Below are 24,771 nucleotides of genomic sequence, written 5' to 3'. Positions count from 1 at the left end.
CATTTCAAGTGACTTTGAGGGGCCTTTATGACAGAAAATACTCAAAAGTGACACCATTCTAAAAACTGCACCCCTCAAGGTGCTCAAAACCACATTCAAGAACTTTATTAACCCTTCAGGTGCTTCACAGGAACTGAAGCAATGAGGAAGAAAAAAAATTAACATTTATCTTTTTTTCACAACAAATGTAATTTAGACTCTTTTTTTTTATTTTTACAAGGGTAACAGATAAAAATTGACCCCAAAATGTATTGTGCAATTTTTCCTGAGCATGCCAATACCCAATATGTGCTGTAAGACCACTGTTTGGGCACATGGCAGGGCTCGGAAGGGACGAAGCGCCATTTGACTTTTTGAATTCAAAATTTGCTGGAATAATTAGCGGACGCCATGTCACATTTGGAGAGCCCCTGATGCGCCTAAACAGTGGAAACCCCCACAAGTGACACCATTTTGGAAACTAGACCCCTCAATAAACTTATCTAGATGTGTGGTGAGCACTTTGAACCCCAGGTGCTTCACAAACGTTTGTAACGTAGAGCTATGAAAATAAAAAAATCTATTTTTTTCCACAAAAAATTTCTTTCAGCCCCAAATTTTTTATTTTCACAAGAGTAACAGAAGAAAATTAACCTCTCATTTTGTTGGGCAATTTCTCCTGAGTACGCCAATACCCTACATGTAATTGGGAACTACTTTTGAGGCACAGTACAAAGCAGGGTTGGACTGGGGTGCCTAGGGCCCACCAGGAGAATTGACTCTAGTGGCCCACACTACAGCTACCATAAACGGTTGTATTACTCGTTCATTTTTTGGCCTCTCCCACTAAAACATGTGCCTTTTAGCAAACTATACAGTGTGTAAAAGAGAACTGTATTGTGTAGTGCACTATATCAAAGTGTTTCTTGTTAACCAACTTATTTATTGTAGTTAACAGAATCTGTCATTTACAATCAGTAGCGGTTTTTCTTACACATGGCCATTCCTTGTCCTAGGTAAACCACCCAGTCCCTCAGCCAACTTAAACAATTTTCAAAGTGAAGAAAAAGTCATAATCATACAGCCTCACTGCGCATGCGCGGGGTATAGAGCGTCATAGCGCATGCGCAGTGCAGCTGAGGACTACACAGCTTCACTGCGCATGCGCGGGGTATAGAGCGTCATAGCGCATGCGCAGTGCAGCTGAGGACTACACAGCTTCACTGCGCATGCACTATGACGCGCTATGTTCCCGGCGCATACGCAGTGAATCTGGTAATCACAGCCTCACTGCGCAGGCGGCCGGACATCTACAAGTGCGCCCCACAATATTACCACTTGTTGGGAACAGGATTCAAATACATGGACGGCGCCAGCAGTGAGTGAATGCTGCGCCCACCCTTGACTGAATATGACAAGCACGTCCCTATGACTGAAAAGGCAGGTAGGATATAAGTATATTAAACATTATAAATTCATTCTAGCTGCTTTGATTTTCATGAAAACAGCTTGTTAGTGATGCACATTGCACCACTACCAACGCTATGGGGGCAGTGTAGAGGGCAGGTAGGACGCGACAGGTTCTCTTTAAAGTGTGAATGACTTGATGCTGTGGGTTCAAATGCAATACCTGTCCCCGCATCATCACTGCTGTAACAAACTACAACTCCCAGCAGGCCCTGAAGGGTTAAATCTGATAGTGCATGCTGGGAGTGGTACGTATCAGAGGGTAAACCACTCAAATTATTATTATTATACATTTTATTTTAGCAGTGCAGTGTGTATATACAGATACTGAGAATTACACCCAGTATACAGGACAGGAGAATTGGTTCTATCCAGTGTATATACTGTATATACAGAATAATACATACACAGAGAATTACACCCAGTATACAGGACAGGAGAATTGGTTCTATCCAGTGTATATACTGTATATACAGAATAATACATACAGAGAATTACGCCCAGTATACAGAACAGGAGAATTGGTTCTATCCAGTGTATATACTGTATATACAGAATAATACATACACAGAGAATTACACCCAGTATACAGGACAGGAGAATTGGTTCTATCCAGTGTATATACTGTATATACAGAATAATACATACAGAGAATTACGCCCAGTATACAGGACAGAAGTGGTACTCTGCAATATATACATATATATATATATATATAATAATCTCATTTAAAGATTTTTCTGTATTTACTTTGACTCGCCCCCTGGGCCGTGGGGCACTCGGATCCGGGCAGTAGGGGAACGATGGGAGTAGTAGTGGCAACCCGGTTCCGTGGCTCAGGGTGGTCAGGCCAGTGGTAGTCTGTTATGCGCTGATGATTATGTCCGACTAAGCCACCCGTGGATTGCAGTTATTAGGAACCTCCGCTGCATGCAGACCGCTGGGGCTGATGAGGTGTGCAGCTAGGGTAGTGTGACTCCCCACGGGAAGAGTGCGGCCCCAGGGCAGTATAATGGATGGTGGGAGTGATGGTGGTGAGAGTCCCAGTACCGGTAGTGCTGGAGGCGTGAAGGAGCACACAGACAACAGGTTGCAGTCCAGGGCCTTTACTAAAACAGGTAAACTGACCCATAAACAGTCCCAGCTAGGAGGGGACCTGGATGTCTGAGAGCAATGGGGAAATTGGCCCTGGTCAGGGTGAGGGTGTAGGCCTACCGTGCTTTCTGTGCTCCTTCTGGCTATCTCCTCCTTATAGGGTAACAGCCCACGTTTCCGAGCTTTCCGTGTACTCTCGCCTGTATGGCCTGCGACGTGGGTTCCTTTCTGCTCCCGGCCTGGTACGGCTTTACTGGTCCCTTCTGTTGTGGCAGAGCCCCCAGGTTTCTTAGGCCAAGGAACATACAGTCCCCTGCGGACTGGTTATCTGCTGTAGGATGTGGAATCCTCCCAGCCTCAGACACCAAAATCTGGTAAATTAAGTCCTTTATCTGCCAAGACAGGCTCACTTCGCCTCTTGTCTCTGGCTTGTGGCTCTCCTTCTGCCACACTTCCTCTTAGGGTGCAATACGACTGTCCCTCTCTGCTCTGGACACTTCTCAGTGCTGAGACAGGTCCGTCCAGTTCTCTCTGACCCTGCCCCCAGCACCAGCTTTTATAGGGGCAGCCTGCTCCCCCTACTGGCCTGAGACAGGAGGTACTGCATGCTAATGTTCCCCTGACTAGAGAACCTCCCCCCTGCTCTCAGACACAGCTTTATTACATTTTGTGGCATCCAGGCCAGGGTGACACATTCCCCCTAGTGAAATTTAGTACTCTGGGACTAAACAATAAACAAAGACAATATGCATGACCATAAAACATTATCAGGAAAGTGACGCACAGATTGAGTTCTTAAGGTCACAGTGTGGTCTGTGACCGGGTGTCCATATCACCAATACAACGGGGAGCCTTAACCGGGTGGGGGTCTGTCCTACCCCAAGTCCTTCACAGTCTTAGTTCATTCCTTGGTTAGGCTCCGAACGCAGTCCATACAAGATTCCGGTTATAAAAAGTCCATAACCTTTGAGTCCTTATGGTAGCTGCAAGAAACTGAAACACAGAATTACCAAACAAGCATGTAACTTGGCAAACAATTCAACATTTGGCAACAGGGTTATTTACAATTTTAGCGCGCTCTATATTTTCCAGCGAGCGGGTATCTGCCCCTTTGTGCTCCTGGTTGGTCTCCTTAACCCACTGTCTGGTGGTGGACCGACTTGGCTTTCCCCACTAGCGTTAGGGGTACAGCTACCAGCTGGGTGTACAGGTAGGGCAGGCAGCTTTCTGCGGGTTCTTTGGCTTACCGCAGGCATGGCAGGCTCACTGTCAGCAGAGGGTTGACTCTCCTGGGCGGCTGATACAGGCTCTTCTGCCTCTGGAATCGCTTGCTCCTCTTCACCTTCCGGCTCTGGTGCAGGTTGTTGCGCAGTCGGTTGCAGGAAATGCAGGACGGGTACCACTATGGCATCATTTATTCGAGTCCAGGACTGAGGGAACTCTCCGAGAACGGTGCTGATCATTTCTTCCTTGTCCTCTGCGGGTTCAAGGTCACTCTGATCCTCTTCTGCACTACGGAGTTGCTCGGGGCACCTTTTGAGGTGGTCTCTGGAGACGGTACTAGTGGTTTCTCCTCCATCCTTGGTGATCACGCACACCTTCGGGTTGTCGTGATCAGACTGAAGTACGGTGTAGGGTTCCCTTTTCCACTGGTCGTCCAACTTATGTAGCCTTCTCTTCCGCTTCAGGACCTGCTCACCAGGTTCCAGGGGACCAGCAGGGGCGTGTTGGTTGAAGAGTTTTTCTTGCCGTTCTCTCACCTTGGCCAGGCTCCTCTCCACACTCTCCTGTACCTTCTTGTACTGCAGTTGCCTTTCCGTATCCCAGTCCGCATCCGGGGAGGTGTCCTCAGGCGTCAGGACTCCCATCTCCAGGTCTACGGGCAGCTTACCTGGTCTGGCTCGCATCAGGTAAGCCGGGGTGCAGTTGGAAGCATTCACCGGGATATGATTGTATAAGTCTATCAGGTCCGGCAGTTCTTCTGGCCACAGGCTGCGTTCCTCCAGGGGCAATGTCTTCAGGAGATCAATGACTATATTGTTCATTTTCTCACACATCCCGTTGGTTTGTGGATGGTAAGGCGTTGTCCGAATCTTCTTACAGCCATAGAGGATGCAGAACTCTTGGAAGATTTCAGCCTCAAACGCTGGACCCAGGTCTGTCAGGGCTTGTTCCGGATACCCGTGTGGACGGCAGAAGTATTGCTGGAAGGCTCTGGCCGCTGTTTGGGCTGTCAAGTCCTTTACCGGGACCACCACTAGAAAACGGGAATAGTGGTCCACGATTGTCAGGGCTTAGATGTATCCTGACCGGCTTGGAGCCAATTTGACGTGGTCCAGAGCTACCAGCTCAAGAGGCTGCGTGGTGACGATGGGCCTCAAGGGTGTCTTCTGGCTGGCACGGTCCTTCCTCCTTAGGTGACAAGGGCCACAGTCTCTGCACCACTTTTCTACAGCCCCTCTCATGCCGACCCAAAAGAATCTTCCTCTTAGCAGGAACTCCAGTTTCTTCCAACCAAAGTGCCCTGCTCTGTCATGGTAAGCCCCCAGGACCATAGCTGCATCCCGCCTTGGGACCACGACTTGCCAGGTCAGCTCGTGCGTCCGGTGGTTGACAATCCTTCTGCACAGCTTGCCTTCGTAGAGGAACAGCTTGCTCTTCTCCTTCCACAGCTGCTTGGCTTCCTCTGGAGCATCCGGATCCATGCGGGCGTCCTCCTGGGTCAGCAGATCTTTCACCAGGCGGATGGCAGGGTCACTATCTTGGGTATCGGCCCAGCTGTGGTGAGGTACGGGATTGATCATCACGGTTGTTAGATCCTCCTCCTTCACGCGGTGGGAGTATTGAGCGGCTAAGTACCGGTGAAACACGGGGAGTTCTACCTCCTCCAGCTCTTCTGGGTCTTCGTCACCTTCAAGTAAGTGAGGCATCCTCGATAGGGCGTCAGCGTTGGCATTGGTTTTGCCGGCCCGGTACTTGATCACGAAGTCATAGTTGGAGAGACGGGCCATCCACCGCTGTTCTAGGGCACCCAGTCTTGCATTGTCCAGGTGTGTCAACGGGTTGTTGTCCGTGTACACGGTGAACTTTGCGGAGGCCAGGTAATGCTTGAAGCGTTCTGTCACGGCCCACACCACCGCCAAGAATTCTAGCTTGAAGGAGCTGCAATTCTCCGGCTTCCTCTCGGTGGGCCTCAGCTTCCGGCTGGCGTACGCGATCACCCTTTCTCTGCCCTGTTGGTTTTGGGACAGTACTGCTCCCAGTCACACATTACTGGCATCCGTGTGGAGAATAAAAAGCTGACCATAATCAGGGTAGGCCAGGATCTCATCCCCCGTGAGGGCCATCTTCAACTGGCAGAAGGACTCCTCTTCCGGTTTATCCCACTTGAAGGGCGGCTTTTGGCTCCTAGACTTAGACTGTCCGATTAGGAGGTCCTGCATAGGAGCTGCCATCCTAGTGAACCCGGGGATGAACCTTCGGTAGTAGCCTACCAATCCGAGAAACTGTCTCACCTATTTGATGTTCGAGGGGCTTGGCCAGTTCTTGATTGCCGTGACCTTGTCAGGGTCGGGGGCCACTCCTTCCGCGCTTACCACGTGCCCTAGGTACTGGACCTTTGGTTTCAGCAGGTGACACTTCGATGGTTTCACCTTCAGACCATAGCCTGCCAGGGCTTCGAACACCTCAGCCAGGTGCTTTAGATGGTCCTCGTAGGTTTTCGAATAGACGATCACGTCGTCCAGATAAAGGAGGACTGTCTCGAAGTTTCGGTGCCCTAGACAGCATTCCATCAATCGCTGGAAGGTCCCTGGTGCGTTGCAGAGCCCGAAAGGCATACAGTTGAACTCGCTCAGTCCCATCGGGGTGGTGAAGGCGGTCTTCTCCTTGTCAGCCTCTGCCACAGGAACCTGCCAGTACCCGCTAGTAAGGTCCAAAGTAGAAAAGAAGTTAGCTGATTTTAGTGCGGCTAAAGACTCCTCTATTCTAGGCAGCGGGTATGCGTCTTTATGGGTGATACGGTTGATTTGTCTATAGTCTACGCACATTCTCATGGTGCCGTCTTTCTTTTTCACGAGAACCAAGGGGGCTGCCCAGGGGCTACAGCTATCTCTAATGACCCCGGCTTCTTTCATTTCTCTTAGCATGCCCTTTGCATTCTGATAATGTGCAGGGGGTACAGGTCTGTGTCTTTCTTTTATCGGTGGGTGGCTCCCTGTGGGGATGTGGTGTTCTATCCCCTTTACTCTGCCGAAGTCTAGTGGGTGCTTACTAAAGACTCTCTCGTACTCCTGTACCACCCGGTAGACTCCTTGTTTTTGGTGCAGGGGAGTGGAGTCAGCACCCACATGGAGTTTCTGGCACCAGTCCTCCTTTTGTTTCTGGGAGCCATTACCCTCCGCCTGTTGAGATGGAGGCAAGGGTTCCACGGCCCTGATAGCTTTGTGTTCGACAACAAACAGTTTGGCGAGTGTAGCGTACCTGGGTAAGTGTACTTCCCTCTCCCCAATGTTGAGGATGGGGACGGGCACCCTCCCATGACGGATATCAACCACCCCCCGGGCTGTCAAAATGGTGGGCCTGCTGTCTGAGTACACGGGTTCTACCATGGCTTGGTAGTCTCTACCTCTCAACCCGATTGCAGTCCGACACCAGATCATCATTTCACTTTTGGGAGGCATGGAAATGGGGAATGGGTCACTCAGTCTTACACTACCGATCTCACCACCAGACAGTTCTACCTGCTGCGGTCTCATCAGGGCTTTTATCTCCTTGTTGAGGACTCTCTGTTGGCTGGAACTAGCATTCACCGCCACCTGTTGTAGAATTAAAATGATCTCTGAAAGACAATTTTCAATCACGTTAGTACCCACAGTTATTTTAGGGTGACTTTCATGACGGTCAATGTCCACAACAATTACTCCCTGTGCCGGCAGTTCAACTTTACCAATCTTAATGGTCATCTCCTTGAACCCCATCTGCTGCACGGGTAAGCCATTACTGGCGATGATGCTCAAGTTACTGTCTGGATACCGTGTGATATCAGCATCAGTCCAATACTGCTTAAAAAGTACATAAGGGATAGTGGTTACTTGCGACCCAGTATCCAGCAAGGCGCTCATGGGGATACCGTCCAGCACCACGGGTAAAACCGGGCGCCCCCCAACGCACTTATCACGCCAATTATAAGGGCCTGGTGATCTTATGCCTGGGGGTTGGCCCTCTGCCCCAGGTTGGACCCGTTTAAATTACAGTACCTGGAAATGTGTCCGGGCTGGTTGCATCGACGGCAAATGGGCTGTCCATCCTCTGCGTAGCGGTCGGTGGGCCTCCCTCGGAACGACGGGATCCTCCTCTGTCGACACCACGGGACATCCTCCGGACTTGAAGCCAGCTCGATGGGTCTTGACGGGTCCACTTGTAATGTCTGGACGGTCCTGGTCAACGCCGCGACGCTCCTGGTCAGCTCCTGGACTTGGTGGTGCAAATCTTTCGACGGGGCTTGGTTCAGGGCCTGTGCATCAGCCCCCACGGAGTCCATAGAGGAGGGCGCCGCATCCTGGTGGTAGGTGAGAGCAGGGCGCCGGGGGTTTATAGCACCACTTGTTGCGGATTCACGGAGCACCCTTATGGCCCTGTCCTTGAATTGGGCAAAGGTCAGATCAGGGTTCTGAAAGAACATGAGGCACAGCTGGGTCCTGTGGGCGCTAGAAAGCAGACCTTCTATAAACTGTTCTGTTAGTAGCTTATCCGTTTCCTGCACACTGCCAGGGTCAGCTTGTTGGATGGCCCTCAAGGCTTCCTGCAAATTTAGGGCATAGTCTCTGATGCTGTCCTGTGCCCGCTGCTTACATCCATAGAACCTCATTTTAATTTCAGCGGAGGTACGTGTGTCAAAGGTACCCCGCAGCCGGGCCAGAATACCCTTCACGGTCCTTTTCTCCTCAGTGGGCCATGATTTTACCTCCCTTTGGGCTGCGCCAGTTAACTGCCCTGTTAATATGCTGACCTTCTGTTCCTCTGTCAGGGGGTAGACTTGGAACAAACTGTACAGCCTTTCCTTAAAGTCAGTTAGGGCATGGGGCTCCCCTGAGTACTTGGGCAGCCAGGCCGCTCCAGGGATGTAGGGCAGGGAAAATGGCATCACCGCTGCTGCAGCTGCATTGGTGGTAGTGGGCGCCTCTGTATCCGACATCTTCCTCCCCACTAGTTAAGCGTGGCCTACCTTCCGACGATCCTCTTCTGTAGGCCGCGGCTCCGCTGCTGCTGCTCTGGACGAGGACCTTGCGTCGCGTCCTGGTGACGTCAGCGTCGCTCTCTCTCCCTTCCAGGACCTTGCGCAGCGTCGGTGCGTGGGGCGGAGCTTCAGGTCTCGCGTGCTTTCGGCGTCCACGCCCCTCTTCTTCCCGCGCGGCGTCCTGAAGATGGGGTCCGACGGCGGGAAAACGACTTCGGATGGCGGGAAAACAGCTGAAGATGGCGGGAACCGATGGAAGATGGCGGGAGACGGCTGGAAATGGCGGGAAACGGCTCCGGACGGCAGGAAACATCTTTTCAGGTAAGTGCAAAGTCTTTTTCAGGCACGCAATACCCGTTTGTGGCGGGTTGGTTGCAATCCTGCCGACTACGCCAAAGCTGACTCGCCCCCTGGGCCGTGGGGCACTCGGATCCGGGCAGTAGGGGAACGATGGAAGTAGTAGTGGCAACCCGGTTCCGTGGCTCAGGGTGGTCAGGCCAGTGGTAGTCTGTTATGCGCTGATGATTATGTCCGACTACGCCACCCGTGGATTGCGGTTATTAGGAACCACCGCTGCATGCAGACCGCTGGGGCTGATGAGGTGTGCAGCTAGGGTAGTGTGACTCCCCATGGGAAGAGTGCGGCCCCAGGGCAGTATAATGGATGGTGGGAGTGATGGTGGTGAGAGTCCCAGTACCGGTAGTGCTGGAGGCGTGAAGGAGCACACAGACAACAGGTTGCAGTCCAGGGCCTTAACTAAAACAGGTAAACAGACCCATAAACAGTCCCGGCTAGGAGGGGACCTGGATGTCTGAGAGCAATGGGGAAATTGGCCCTGGTCAGGGTGAGGGTGAGGGTGTAGGCCTACCGTGCTTTCTGTGCTCCTTCTGGCTATCTCCTTATAGGGTAACAGCCCACGTTTCCGAGCTTTCCGTGTACTCTCGCCTGTATGGCCTGCGACGTGGGTTCCTTTCTGCTCCCGGCCTGGTACGGCTTTACTGGTCCCTTCTGTTGTGGCAGATCCTCCAGGTTTCTTAGGCCAAGGAACATACAGTCCCCTGCGGACTGGTTATCTGCTGTAGGATGTGGAATCCTCCCAGCCTCAGACACCAAAGTCTGGTAAATAAAGTCCTTTATCTGCCAAGACAGGCTTGCTTCGCCTCTTGTCTCTGGCTTGTGGCTCTCCTTCTGCCACACTTCCTCTTAGGGTGCAATACGACTGTCCCTCTCTGCTCTGGACACTTCTCAGTGCTGAGACAGGTCGTCCAGTTCTCTCTAACCCTGCCCCCAGCACCAGCTTTTATAGGGGCAGCCTGCTCCCCCTACTGGCCTGAGACAGGAGGTACTGCATGCTAATGTTCCCCTGACTAGAGAACCTCCCCCCTGCTCTCAGACACAGCATCCAGGCCAGGGTGACACAACTTGACTATGAAAATTGTACATTCACACTGAAGGCATCAAAACTATGAATTAACACATGTGGAATTATATACTTAACAAAAAGTGTGAAACAACTGAAAATATGTCTTATATTCTAGGTTCTTTTGTAACCTTGGCCAGATCTGTGCCTTGCCACAATTCTGTCTCTGAGCTCCTTGGGCAGTTCCTTTGAGCTCAAGATTCTCATTTGGTCTGACATGCACTGTGAGTTGTGAGGTCTTATATAGACAGGTGTGTGCCTTTCCAAATCAAGTCCTATCAGTTTAATTAAACACAGCTGGACTCCAATGAAGGAGTAGAACCATCTCAAGGAGGATCACAAGGAAATGGACAGCATGTGACTTAAATATGAGTGTCTGAGCAAAGGGTCTGAATACTTATGACCATGTGATATTTCAGTTTTTCTTTTTTAATAAATTAGCAAAAATTTTTACATTTCTGTTTTTTTTCAGTCAAGATGGGGCGCAGAGTGTACTTTAATGAGAAAAAAAAAATTACTTTTTAGAATTTACCAAATAGCTGCAATGAAATATAGGAGGCTAAATGCGTTGTATATGTCATATAGAAGGAAGAGAGTGCGGTCTGTTTGTCATGAGGTAGAAAGTGCGATCTATACATCATATAGGAGGTATGAAAAAGATAGCACTCACCAATCTGCAACGTCTGTATGCTGGATCTGAAATAAAAGGATCTTTTTTGGCATCCATTGGTGAGTGCTGTCTTTTTCATACTTCCTTGGACATTTGATTAACACTGCTTATTTAGACATTGCACCTCCTGATGGGGATAGCCAAGGGCTAAAAAACCCGTCATAGAGGTTTTTTTGACTAAACAGGCAAGATTTGGGAACTGGTGCCGGCATACTTCACTTCTATCATCATATAGGCCCCACACGTGACATATATCGCACTCTCGGCCTCCTATACGACATACAAACCGCACTTTCGGTCTCCTATAATATATACTTTATATATGAGGCTGAGTGTGTTGTATACGTCATATAGACCCGCACTCTCAGCCTCCTATATGACATATACACTGTATATGTCATAAGAGGCCAAGAGTGTGATCTATATTTCATATAGGAGGTAGAGAGTGTGGTCTATTATGTCATATAGGCCCCATATATATTGTATACCGCACTCTTGGTCTCCTATGTGACATGCAGACTCTCGGCCTCCTATATGGCATAGGGCTCTTTCACACACCCGGATATTTCCGGTACTGGAAAACCAGTACCGGAGATATCCGTGTCTGTGTGGCATACGTGTGCTGCATCAGGATCACACATACCATACCGGCGCCTGGGAATCAGCGGTACAGTTTGTGCTGTTCCCAGGCACCGGGTGCTGAAGGAATCGCTCTTCATAGTATTAACCTCCAAATGTCTCCAAAACCTGTAAATATAATACTAAAATAAAAAAAACATTATACTCACCTGGCTTGAAGTGACCACACACGCTGAGGAGCGGAGGAGAATGACTTGTTGCAGTGAGCGGGCCCCCGACCTGTGCTGAGCTCAGTGAGCGATGCCCTGTCACTCAGTGAGGTCAGCGTAGGGGCCCGCTCGCTGCAGGGAGTCATTCTCCTCAGCATGTGTGGTCGCCTCAAGCCAGGTGAATATGTTTTTATTTTCTTATATTTACAGGTTTTGGCGACATCAGGAGGTGAACCTACTACTCTCAACATTGTCCCTTGCTAGCGCTGATGGCAGTGCCGGCAGGGGACAAAGATGAGTGATTCCTTAAGCACCTGGGAACAGCATGAACTGTACCGCTGATTCACAGGCGCCGGTATGTGTCACACGGATAACACACGCATGTCATCTGTGTGTCATCAGTGTGCACGTGTGTGGGACGTTTTTCGGCCCGTGCAGTGTATAAAAAAACTGACATGTCAGCGTCTTTTGCCCACGGACACACAGTCCGTGGAAACACTGACATGTGCACAGACCCATTCATTTGAATGTGTCTACGTGTGTATGTGTCTCCGGTACGTGTGGAAACTGTCACCACATGAACTAGAAACACAGATGTGTTAAAGACCCTTTATAGACTATATATGTCTTATAAGAGGCCGAGAGTGTGATCTATATTTCATATAGGAGGCAGAGAGTGCGATATATAGATCATATAGGCGGTGACCCCATATATGACTTATACTGCACTCTCTGCCTCCTATAGCCTATACTTTACTTTATATAGGAGTTATATATATTTATTTTTTTTACATAAAAATGTGTATTTCTTAGTGAATATTTTTATTATTATTATTTTGGAATATTTTTTTTTACAATTTTTTAAAACTTTTTACTTAGTCCCTTTATGGGACTTTCACTTTTTTCTCTTTGATCACAGGCAGGGGTGGATTAAGAGTAGCAAGGGCCCCGGGCAGTTTAGAAGGCGTGGCGCCCCCCACACACACCTGATGTATCACGTGACATGTCACATGATCCCCTGTGATAGATCATGTGATAGTTCACGTGAAATTAATTTGGCACAATATTAATATATTAATTATAATATTTTTTTCTACATTAATTGTGTGACTTAATATTGAGCACAATTAAGTATGCTGACATCCCCTATATACAGTATGAGACCCTACACACAATATGAGCTGCCACAATCCTCCTATACACATCAGGAGGCCACACGGTGCCATCTATACACAGCAGGAGGCCGGACTGTGCCATCTATACACAGCGGGAGGCCGCACAGTGCCATCTATACACAGCGAGAGGCCGCACGGTGCCATCTATACACAGCGAGAGGCTGCACGGTGCCATCTATACACAGCGGGAGGCCGCACGGTGCCATCTATACACAGCAGGAGGCCGCACTAAGCCATCTATACACAGCGGGAGGCCGCAGGTAGCCATCTATACACAGTGGGAGGCCGCAGGTAGCCATCTATACACAGCAGGAGGCCGCAAGTAGCCATCTATACACAGCAGGAGGCCGCTCGTAGCCATCTATACACAGCAGGGGGCCACACGTAGCCATCTATACACAGCAGAAGGCCGCACGTAGCCATCTATATACAGCAGGAGGCCGCAGGTAGCCATCTATACACAGCGGGAGGCCGCACGGCGCCATCTATACACAGCGGGAGGCCGCATGGCGCCATCTATACACAGCGGGAGGCCGCACGGCGCTCCCCCCCAGAGACAGCGGGAGGCCGCACGCAGTCACACAAACATATTCAGACATATACATACACGCATAAACACATATCTGCACACTCACACACACACACACTCACCATCCCCCGGCTCCTGTCGTCCAGCTCCTCTCCGGTGGTAAGTAGCAGTGCAGGGCGCGCACTGCGTGACTTCACACTAGCAGACACGGCCGCACACAGGGCCGTGTCTCCTAGCTGTGACGTGGCCGGGAAAACACAGGGAAGTTAACAGGTGCAGTGCTGGCCCGGCCGAAGAAGAAGCAGTGGCCGTGCGCCGCTGCTGGGGGAGCGATCCGGGGGCCCCCCACCTATGACTGCCGGTATGTGCCGCGACACCGCACATATTATAATGAGGGCAATCTGGCCATAGACCCCTCGGGGTCCCGGGGCCCCCGGAGCCCTGGGCGGTAGCCCAGATTGCCCTCATTATAATCCGCCTATGATCACAGGTATAATGCATTGCAGTATATTATACCTGTAGTGAAAGCTCCTGAGACCATGCTGTGAACATGGTTTCAGCAGCTTTCTGTAGCTTGGTGACCCGGGTCACCATGGCAACGATTGAGCCCCGCGATTACATCGCAGGGGCGCCGATCTGAAGGCAGAGGGAACTGCCGTCCCTCTGCCTGCCTCCTGAACACGGCGATCGCGCTCAATCGCAGCATTCAGGGAGTTAACAGCCAGGGGCGGCGCTGACACTGCTCCTGGCTGTTTAGTGGCGGAGCTCAGCCACCAGCAGTGCTGAGCTTTGGCACTGAACATGCAGGAGGGGCTGATATTACAGCCACTCCTGGGCGATCATACCGAGATCGGTCAGTCAAATTGACTGACCGATCTCAGCGATCTGGGTGCGGGGACCAACAGCATGGATCCCTGCACCCCTTCTCGTGCCACTCAGCTGTCACAGACAGCTGTCGGTACTTAACTACTTAACTGTCACTGCGTGTCTACACACAGTGAGTTTAAAGCCATGACGGACACTGCACGGCAAGGAGCGTTAACATACACCTGCTCATGCCGTGCAGTGTCTGTCATTGGGCGTTAAGGGGTTAATATGGGGATTGGGGTATCTGGCGACAAGCCTCACTCACCTGCCCCTTGTCCTGTGTCCAGTCCAACTGGGCAGGGCCACCGGCTTGTCTGATGGCCATCACAGGCCCTAGACCATCAGAGGAGCCCACTCGCCGTCGGGGCCTGGACTGCTCCCCAAGCATCTCCACAGGGAGAACCTCCGGCGGTGTTTGATAGCCAGCACTTCATCAGGACCCCCCTCCTGCTCCCCCGCTCTGCCAGCGCTGCTTAATTACTGGCGCTTCATCAGGGCACCCCTCAGGGCCTCCCTTCATTGGGGCCCCCCTTCATCGGGGCCCCTCTCAGGGCCTCCCTTCATCGGGGCCCCCCTTCATTAGGGCCCCTCTCGAGGCCTCCCTTCATCGGGGCCCGCATTCATCAGGGCCCCCCTCAAGGCCTCCCTTCATCGGGGCCCCCCTCGAGGCCTCCCTTCATCGGGGCCCCCCTCAGGGCCTCCCTTCATCGGGTCCCCCCACCTGCACCCCAGCTCCGCTGCTTGAATGCCGCCATCGCCCACCAGCTCTGTTTTCAGGCATGGCCGCGTGCAGTGTGCTGCGCGGCTGGTCTGCTAGTAATGACAGCAGGGGCGACACAAGCACAATTAAAGGTGTAGCGTCGCCTCTGCCGTGTCATTACTACAAGACACAGCCACACAGCGCACTGCACACAGTCATGCCTGAAGACAGTACTGGCGGGCGACGGAGGCAATCAAGCAGTGGAGTGGGGGGTGCAGGAGGGGGGCGACTGCTATGGGGCAGCCCCGGCTCACGGGCCCCATAGCAGTCGCGTGGCCTGCCGCTAAATGTTGGTCAGATGCCCCCACTCGGCCCAGGCCCACGCAGATTGTGTTCTCAATTAGAGCTGAGGATCGCAACAGAAACATTTGTATCACAATGATATCGTAATATGGTCTGCTATTTAAAAACATTATGATAGGGAAGCTCACATGCAAAATTATATATATATATATATATATATATATATATACAGTACAGACCAAAAGTTTGGACACACCTTCTCATTTAAAGATTTTTCTGCATTTTCATGACTATGAAAATTGTACATTCACACTGAAGGCATCAAAACTATGAATTAACACATGTGGAATTATATACTTAACAAAAAAAGTGTGAAACAACTGAAAATATGTCTTATATTCTAGGTTCTTCAAAGTAGCCACCTTTTGCTTTGATGACTGCTTTGCACACTCTTGGCATTCTCTTGATGAGCTTCAAGAGGTAGTCACCGGAAATGGTTTTCACTTCACAGGTGTGCCCTGTCAGGTTTAATAAGTGGGATTTCTTGCCTTATAAATAGGGTTGGGACCATCAGTTGTGTTGTGCATAAGTCTGGAGGAAACACAGCTGATAATCCTACTGAATAGACCGTTAGCTGCTTTTTTCTTGCCATAATACAAATTCTAAGTAAAGAAAAACGAGTGGTCATCATTACTTTAAGAAATGAAGGTCAGCCAGTGCGAAAAATTGGGAAAACTTTGAAAGTGTCCCCAAGTGAAGTTGCAAAAATCATCAAGCGCTACAAAGAAACTGTCTCACATGAGGACCGCCCCAGGAAAGGAAGACCAAGAGTCACCCCTGCTTCTGAGGATAAGTTTATCCGAGTCACCAGCCTCAGAAATCGCAGGTTAACAGCAGCTCAGATTAGAGACCAGGTCAATGCCACACAGAGTTCTAGCAGCAGACACATCTCTTCAACAACTGTTAAGAGACTTTGTGCAGCAGGCCTTCATGGTAAAATAGCTTCTAGGAAACCACTGCTAAGGACAGGCAACAAGCAGAAGAGACTTGTTTGGGCTAAAGAACACAAGGAATAAACATTAGACCAGTGGAAATCTGCTTTGGTCTGATGAGTCCAAATTTGAGATCTTTGGTTCCAACCACAGTGTCTTTGGGCGACGCAGAAAAGGTGAACGGATGGACTCTACATGCCTGGTTCCCACCGTGAAGCATGGAAGAGGAAGTGTGATGGTGTGGGGGTGCTTTACTGGTGACACTGTTGGGGATTTATTCAAAATTGAAGGCATACTGAACCAGCATGGGTACCACAGCATCTTGCAGCGGCATGCTATTCCATCCGGTTTGCGTTTAGTTGGACCATCATTTATTTTTCAACAGGACAATGACCCCAAACACACCTCCAGGCTGTGTAAGGGCTATTTGACCAAGAAGGAGAGTGATGGGGTGCTACGCCAGATGACCTGGCCTCCACAGTCACCAGACCAGAACCCAATCGAGATGGTTTGGGGTGAGCTGGACAGCAGAGTGAAGGCAAAAGGGCCAACAAGTGCTAAGCATCTCTGGGAACTCCTTCAAGATTGTTAGAAGACCATTTCCGATGACTATCTCTTGAAGCTCATCAAGAGAATGCCAAGTGTGCGCAAAGCAGTCATCAAAACAAAAGGTGGCTACCTTGAAGAACCTAGAATATAAGACATATTTTCAGTTGTTTCACACTTTTATGTTAAGTATATAATTCCACATGTGTTAATTCATAGTCTTGATGCCTTCAGTGTGAATGTACAATTTTCATAGTCATGAAAATACAGAAAAATCTTTAAATGAGAAGGTGTGTCCAAACTTTTGGTCTGTACTGTATATATATATATATTTTATATATATACATATATCTATAATATAAGGCGGGATGCGTGTCTCTGTCTGAAGCCTCGATAGACTGCGCATGCGTGACGCGCAGTCTGGCTCCAGAGAGAAGCACGCATCCAGCCGTTACAGGTAAGAGGAGGTGTATGGCGCCGGAGTTCGCGGCATGCGTAGACACTGAACGCATACCGCGATCTCCGGCGTCATACTTAGATACTTACCTGACCGGGAGGAGCGTTGCCGCGGCGCCTCTCTCCGCTGGAGACCGGGGGCGGAGTGAAGGCGTCGGACCGGCGCGTGCGCATTGCGCTATCCGGCGCCATTTTACTGAAGACACATTTACAGCGTGTCTTCAGCAAAATGGCACCGGACAGCGCGGTGCTCCGGCGCCGCACTCCTCCCCCGGCCTCCAGCAGAAGAGGACGCAGCAGCGCTGGAGTACAGAGAAGAAAGGTGAGTATAATTGTTTTGTTTTTTTTGTATGTGTGTACAGTGTGAAAGGGATGAGGAGGCCACACATAACAGGATTGTGGGGTGAGGTGACCATGCATATATCAGGATTTGGGGGTGAGGGGTACCACACATACCAGGATTGGGGGTGAGGAGTACCACGCATACCAGGATTGGGGGGTGAGGGGTACCACACATACCAGGATTGGGGGGTGAGGGGTACCACACATACCAGGATTGGGGGGTGAGGGGTACCACACATACAAGGATTGGGGGTGAGGGCTACCACGCATACCAGGATGGGCGGTGAGGGGTACCACGCATACCAGGATTGGGGGGTGAGGGGTACCACGCATACCAGGATTGGGGGGTGAGGGGTATCAAACATACCAGGATTGGGCGGTGAGGGGTGCCACACATACCAGGATTGAGCGGAGAGGGGTGCCACACATACCAGGATTGGGGGGGTGAGGGGTGCCACACATACCAGGATTGGGGGGTGAGGGGTGCCACACATACCAAGATTAGGGGGTGAGGGGTACCACACATAACAGGATTGGGGGGTGAGGGGTACCACGCATACCAGGATTGGGGGGTGAGGGGTACCACGCATACCAGGATTGGGGGGTGAGGGGTACCAAGCATAACAGGATTGGGGGGTGAGGGGTACCACGCATACCAGGATTGGGGGTGAGGGGTAACACGCATACCAGGATTGGGGGGTGAGGGGACCATGCATACCAGGATTGAGGGTGAGGGGTGCCACGCACACCGGGATTGGGGATGAGGGGTGCCACACTCACAAGGATTGGGGATGAGGGGTGCCACGCATGCCAGGATTGGGGATGAGGGGTGCCACGCATGCCGGGATTGGGGATGAGGGGTGCCACGCATGACGGGATTGGGGATGAGGGGTGCCACGCATGCCGGGATTGGGGATGAGGGGTGCCACGCATGCCGGGATTGGGGATGAGGGGTGCCACGCATACCGGGATTGGGGATGAGGGATGGAATGCCATGCATACCGGGATTGGGGATGAGGGATGGAATGCCATGCATACCGGGATGAGGGATGGGGTACCATGCATACCAGGATGAGGGATACCATACACACAAAGATAGTGATGAGGGGTGCCATACATACCAGGATAGGGATGAGGGGTGCCACGCATACCGGGATGAGGGGTGCCACGCATAACGGGATTTGGGGTGAGGGGTGCCACGCATACCGGGATTGGGGGTGAGGAGTGCCACGCATACCAGGATTGGGGATGAGGGGTACCACACATACCAGGATTGGGGGGTGAGGGGTACCACACATACCAGGATTGGGGGTGAGGGCTACCACGCATACCAGGATTGGGGGGTGAGGGGTACCACGCATACCAGGATTGGGGGGTGAGGGGTACCACGCATACCAGGATTGGGGGGTGAGGGGTACCACGCATACCAGGATTGGGGGGTGAGGGGTACCACGCTTACCAGGATTGGGGGGTGAGGGGTACCACGCTTACCAGGATTGGGGGGTGAGGGGTAACACACATACCAGGATTGGGGGTTGAGGGGACCATGCATACCAGGATTGAGGGTGAGGGGTGCCAGGCATACCGGGATTGGGGATGAGGGGTGCCACGCATACCGGGATTGGGGATGAGGGGTGCCACGCATACCGGGATTGGGGGTGAGGGGTGCCACGCATGCCGGGATTGGGGATGAGGGGTGCCACGCATGACGGGATTGGGGATGAGGGGTGCCACGCATGACGGGATTGGGGATGAGGGGTTCCACGCATGCCAGGATTGGGGATGAAGGGTGCCACGCATACCGGGATTGGGGATGAGGGGTGCCACGCATACCGGGATTGGGGATGAGGTGTGCCACGCATACCGGGATTGGGGATGAGGGATGGAGTGCCATGCATACCGGGATGAGAGATGGGGTACCATGCATACCAGGATGAGGGATACAATAGACACCAGGATAGTGATGAGGAGTGCCATTACATACCAGGATAGGGATGAGGGGTGCCAGGCATACCGGGATTGGGGATGAGGGGTGCCACGCATACCGGGATTGGGAATGAGGGATGGGGTGCCAAGCATACCAGGTTGAAGGATACCATACACACCAGGATAGGGAAGAGGGATGGGGTACCATGCATACTAGGATGAGGGATACCATACACACCAGGATAAGGATGAGGGGTGCTACGCATACTGGGATTGGGAGTGAGGGTTGCCACGCATACCGGGATTGGGGGTGAGGGGTGCCACGCATACCGGGATGAGGGGAGCCACGCATACCGGGATTGGGAGTGAGGGATAGGGTGCCATGCATACCAGGATGAGGGATACCATACACACCAGGATAGGTGTGAGGGGTGCCACGCATACCGGGATTGGGAGTGAGGGATAGGGTGCCACGCATACCAGGATTGGGGGTGAGGGGTGCCACGCATACCAGGATTGGGGGTGAGGGGTGCCACGCATACCAGGATTGGGGGTGAGGGGTGCCACGCATACCAGGATTGGGGGTGAGGGGTACCACGCATACCAGGATTGGATGGTGGGTACAGGATGGGGGAATCACAAATACAAGGAGGGGGGCAGCACATACCAGCATGGGAGGCGATATACCAATAAAAATGCTCACCACCCGGGCTCACCACCCTGAAGTTTCCATACACTATATAAAAAGACACATATGCATGTGTTTCTCAATATCTGACATGAAATCAGAATAAATCTTTCCCGTTTTAGGTCAATTAGGATTACCATAATTTGTAATATTTGCTAAATGCCAGAATAATGAGAGAATGTTTTAAGGCATCATTTTTATTAGTTACTGCAAAGTCTGTAACATCTGTCTCTGCTGAAATGACACTATGATTATCATCTTTATATATAAGTACAAAGTCAGTAGGCTATAACATAATTGTGTGACAGGAGCCATGCAGTAATCATCAGTAACTGTAATAGGAGTTTCTAACCCCCTTAGTGGAGAACTTCAGTGGCCCCATATGGTGCCCCACAGCGTAAAGGCCCTATATGGTGAGCCACAGCGTAATGGCCCCATATGGTGAGCCACAGCGTAATGGCCCTATATGGTAAGCAACAGCGTAATGGCCCCATATGGTGAGCCACAGCGTAATGGCCACATATGGTGAGCCACAGTGTAATGGCCACATATGGTCAGCCACAGCGTAATGGCCACATATGGTGAGCCAAAGGCGTAATGGCCCCATATGGTGAGCCAAAGGCGTAATGGCCCCATATGGTGAACCACAGCGTAATGTCCCCATATGGTGCTCTACAGCGTAATGGTCCCATATATGCCCCACAGTATATGCCCTCCCCATACTTGTATATGGCTACATCTTCGTATATGGTATATGGTCCCCATCCTGGTTAGGTGTATATGCCCCTCCATCCATCCATTCTGGGTAGGTATATATGCCCTTCCATCCATCCATCCTGGGTAGGTGTATATGCCCCTCCATCCATCCATGCTGGGTAGGTTTATATGCCCACCCATCCATCCATCCTGGGTAGATGTATATGCCCCTCCATCGATCCATCCATTCTGGGTAGGCGTAGATGCCCCTCCATCCATCCATCCCAGGCAGGTGTAGATGCCCCTCCATCCATCCTAGGTAGGTGTATGTGCCCCTCCATCCATCCATCCTGGGTAGGTGTATATGCCCCTCCATTCATCCTCGGTAGGTGTATGTGCCCCGCCATCCATCATGGGTAGGTGTAAATGTCCCTTCATCCATCCATCCTGGGTAGGTGTATATGCCACTTCATCCATCCATCCATCCTGGGTAGGTGTAAATGCCCCTCTATCCATCCATCCTGGGTAGGTGTAAATGCCCCTCTATCCATCCATGCTGGGTAGGTTTATATGCCCCCCCATCCATCCATCCTGGGTAGATGTATATGCCCCTCCATCGATCCATCCATTCTGAGTAGGCGTAGATGCCCATCCATCCATCCATCCTGGGCAGGTGTAGACGCCCCTCCATCAATCCTGGGTAGGTGTATATGCCCCTCCATCCATCCATCCATCCTGGGTAAATGTATATGCCCCTTCATCCATCCATCCTGGCTAGGTGTAAATGCCAATCCATCCATCTATCCTGGGTAGGTGTAAATGCCCCTCCATCCATCCATCCATCCTGGGTAGGTGTAAATGCCCCTACATCCATCCTGGGTAGGTGTAAATGCCCCTCCATCCATCCATCCATCCATCCTGGGTAGGTGTAAATGCCCCTCCATCCATCCATCCATCCTGGGTAGGTGTAAATGCCCCTCCATCCATCCATCCATCCTGGGTAGGTGTAAATGTCCCTCCATCCATCCATTCATCCTGGGTAGGTGAAAATGCCCCTCCATCCATCCATCCTGGGTATGTGTAAATGCCCCTCCATCCATCCATCCATCCTGGGTAGGTGTACATGCCTCTAAATCCATCCATCCATCCAGGGTAGGTGTAAATGCTCCTCCATCCATCCATCCTGGGTAGGTGTAAATGACCCTCCATCCATCCATCCTGGGTAGGTGTGAATGCCCCTCCATCCATCCATCCTGGGTAGGTGTAAATGCCCCTCCATCCATCCATCCCTCCTGAGTAGGTGTAAATGCCCCTCCATACATCCATCACTCCTGGGTAGGTGTACATGCCCCTCCATCCATCCATCTATCCTGGATAGGTGTACATGGCCCTCCATCCATCCTGGGTAGGTGTAAATGCCCCTCCATCCATCCATCCATCCTGGGTAGGTGTAAATGCCCCTCCATCCATCCTGGGTAGGTGTACATGCCCCTCCATCCATCCTGGGTAGGTGTACATGTCCCTTCATCCATCCATCCATCCATGGTAGGTGTTAATGCCCCTCCATCCATCCATCCTGGGTAGGTGTTAATGCCCCTCCATCTATCCATCCTGGGTAGGTGTAAATGCCTCTCCATCCATCCATCCTGGGTAGGTGTATATGCCCCTCCATCCATCCTGGGTAGATGTACATGCCCCTCCATCCATCCATCCTGGGTAGGTGTATATGCCTCTCCATCTATCCATTCTGAGTAGGTGTATATGCCCCTTCATCCATCCATCCTGGGTAGGGGTATATGCCCCTCCATCCATCCTGGATAGGTGTATATGCCCCTCCATCCATCCTGGGTAGGAGTATCTGCCCCTCCATCTTTCCTGGGTAGGTGTATATGCCCCTCCATCCATCTTGGGTAGGTGTAAATGCCCATCCATCCATCCTGGGTAGGTGTAAATGCCTCTCCATCCCTCCATCCATCCTGGGTAGGTGTAAATGCCCCTCCATCCATCCATCCAGGGTAGGTGTATATGCCCCTCCATCCATCCATCCTGCGTAGGTGTAAATGCCCCTACATCCATCCATCCTGGCTATGTGTATATGCCCCTCAATCCATCCTGGTTAGGTGTATATGCCTCTCCATCCATCCATTCTGGGTAGGTGTATATGCCCCTCCATCCATCCATCCTGGGTAAGTGTATATGCCCCTTCATCCATCCATCCTGGCTAGGTGTAAATGTCAATCCATCCATCTATCCTGGGTAGGTGTAAATGCCCCTCCATCCATCCATCCCTCCTGGGTAGGTGTAAATGCCCCTACATCCATCCTGGGTAGGTGTAAATGCCCCTCCATCCATACATCCTGGGTAGGTGTAAATGCCCCTCCATCCATCCATCCATCCTGGGTAGGTGTACATGCCTCTAAATCCATCCATCCATCCAGGGTAGGTGTAAATGCTCCTCCATCCATCCATCCTGGGTAGGTGTAAATGACCCTCCATCCATCCATCCTGGGTAGGTGTGAATGCCCCTCCATCCATCCATCCTGGGTAGGTGTAAATGCCCCTCCATCCATCCATCCCTCCTGGGTAGGTGTAAATGCCCCTCCATCCATCCATCACTCCTGGGTAGGTGTACATGCCCCTCCATCCATCCATCTATCCTGGGTAGGTGTACATGGCCCTCCATCCATCCTGGGTAGGTGTAAATGCCCCTCCATCCATCCATCCATCCTGGGTAGGTGTAAATGCCCCTCCATCCATCCTGGGTAGGTGTACATGCCCCTCCATCCATCCTGGGTAGGTGTACATGTCCCTCCATCCATCCATCCATCCATGGTAGGTGTTAATGCCCCTCCATCCATCCATCCTGGGTAGGTGTTAATGCCCCTCCATCTATCCATCCTGGGTAGGTGTAAATGCCTCTCCATCCATCCATCCTGGGTAGGTGTATATGCCCCTCCATCCATCCTGGGTAGATGTACATGCCCCTCCATCCATCCATCCATCCAGGGTAGGTGTATATGCCTCTCCATCCATCCAGAGTAGGTGTATATGCCCCTCCATCCATCCATCCTGGGTAGGGGTATATGCCCCTCCATCCATCCTGGATAGGTGTATATGCCCCTCCATCCATCCTGGGTAGGAGTATCTGCCCCTCCATCCATCCTGGGTAGGAGTATCTGCCCCTCCATCTTTCCTGGGTAGGTGTATATGCCCCTCCATCCATCTTGGGTAGGTGTAAATGCCCATCCATCCATCCTGGGTAGGTGTAAATGCCTCTCCATCCCTCCATCCATCCTGGGTAGGTGTAAATGCCCCTCCATCCATCCATGCAGGGTAGGTGTATATGCACCTCCATCCATCCATCCTGGGTAGGTGTATATGCCCCTCAATCCATCCTGGTTAGGTGTATATGCCTCTCCATCCATCCATTCTGGGTAGGTGTATATGCCCCTCCATCCATCCATCCTGGGTAAGTGTATATGTACCTCCATCCATTCTGGTTAGGTGTATATGCCCCTCCATCCATCCTGGTTAGGTGTATATGCCCCTCCATCCATCCCAGTCAGTATATGCCCCCCTCCATCCATCCATCCAGGTGGGTATATCCCCCCCTCCATACTGGTGGGTATATGCCCCCCCTCCATCCATCATGGTGGGTATATGCCCCCTCCATCCTGGTAGTTTTATGCCTCCTCCTCCATCCTGGTGGGTTTATGCCCCCTCCTCCATCCTGGTGGGTTTATGCCCCCATGTATTCAATGCAAAGGGAAAAAAAACAAAACAATAAACGCTTCTACTCACCTTCCACGTTTCCACGCAGCGCTGTGTCTGTGTTGCCTGAAGATGTCGGCAGTGATAACAGCAGAGAAGCTGAGATCACCGCACGGCGCAGCC

Source organism: Phyllobates terribilis, unplaced genomic scaffold (assembly GCF_046119375.1).
Source record: "Phyllobates terribilis strain yellow unplaced genomic scaffold, ASM4611937v1 Scaffold_187__1_contigs__length_3656778, whole genome shotgun sequence".
Lineage (NCBI taxonomy): Eukaryota > Metazoa > Chordata > Amphibia > Anura > Dendrobatidae > Phyllobates > Phyllobates terribilis.
This window is presented reverse-complemented; position numbering follows the sequence as displayed.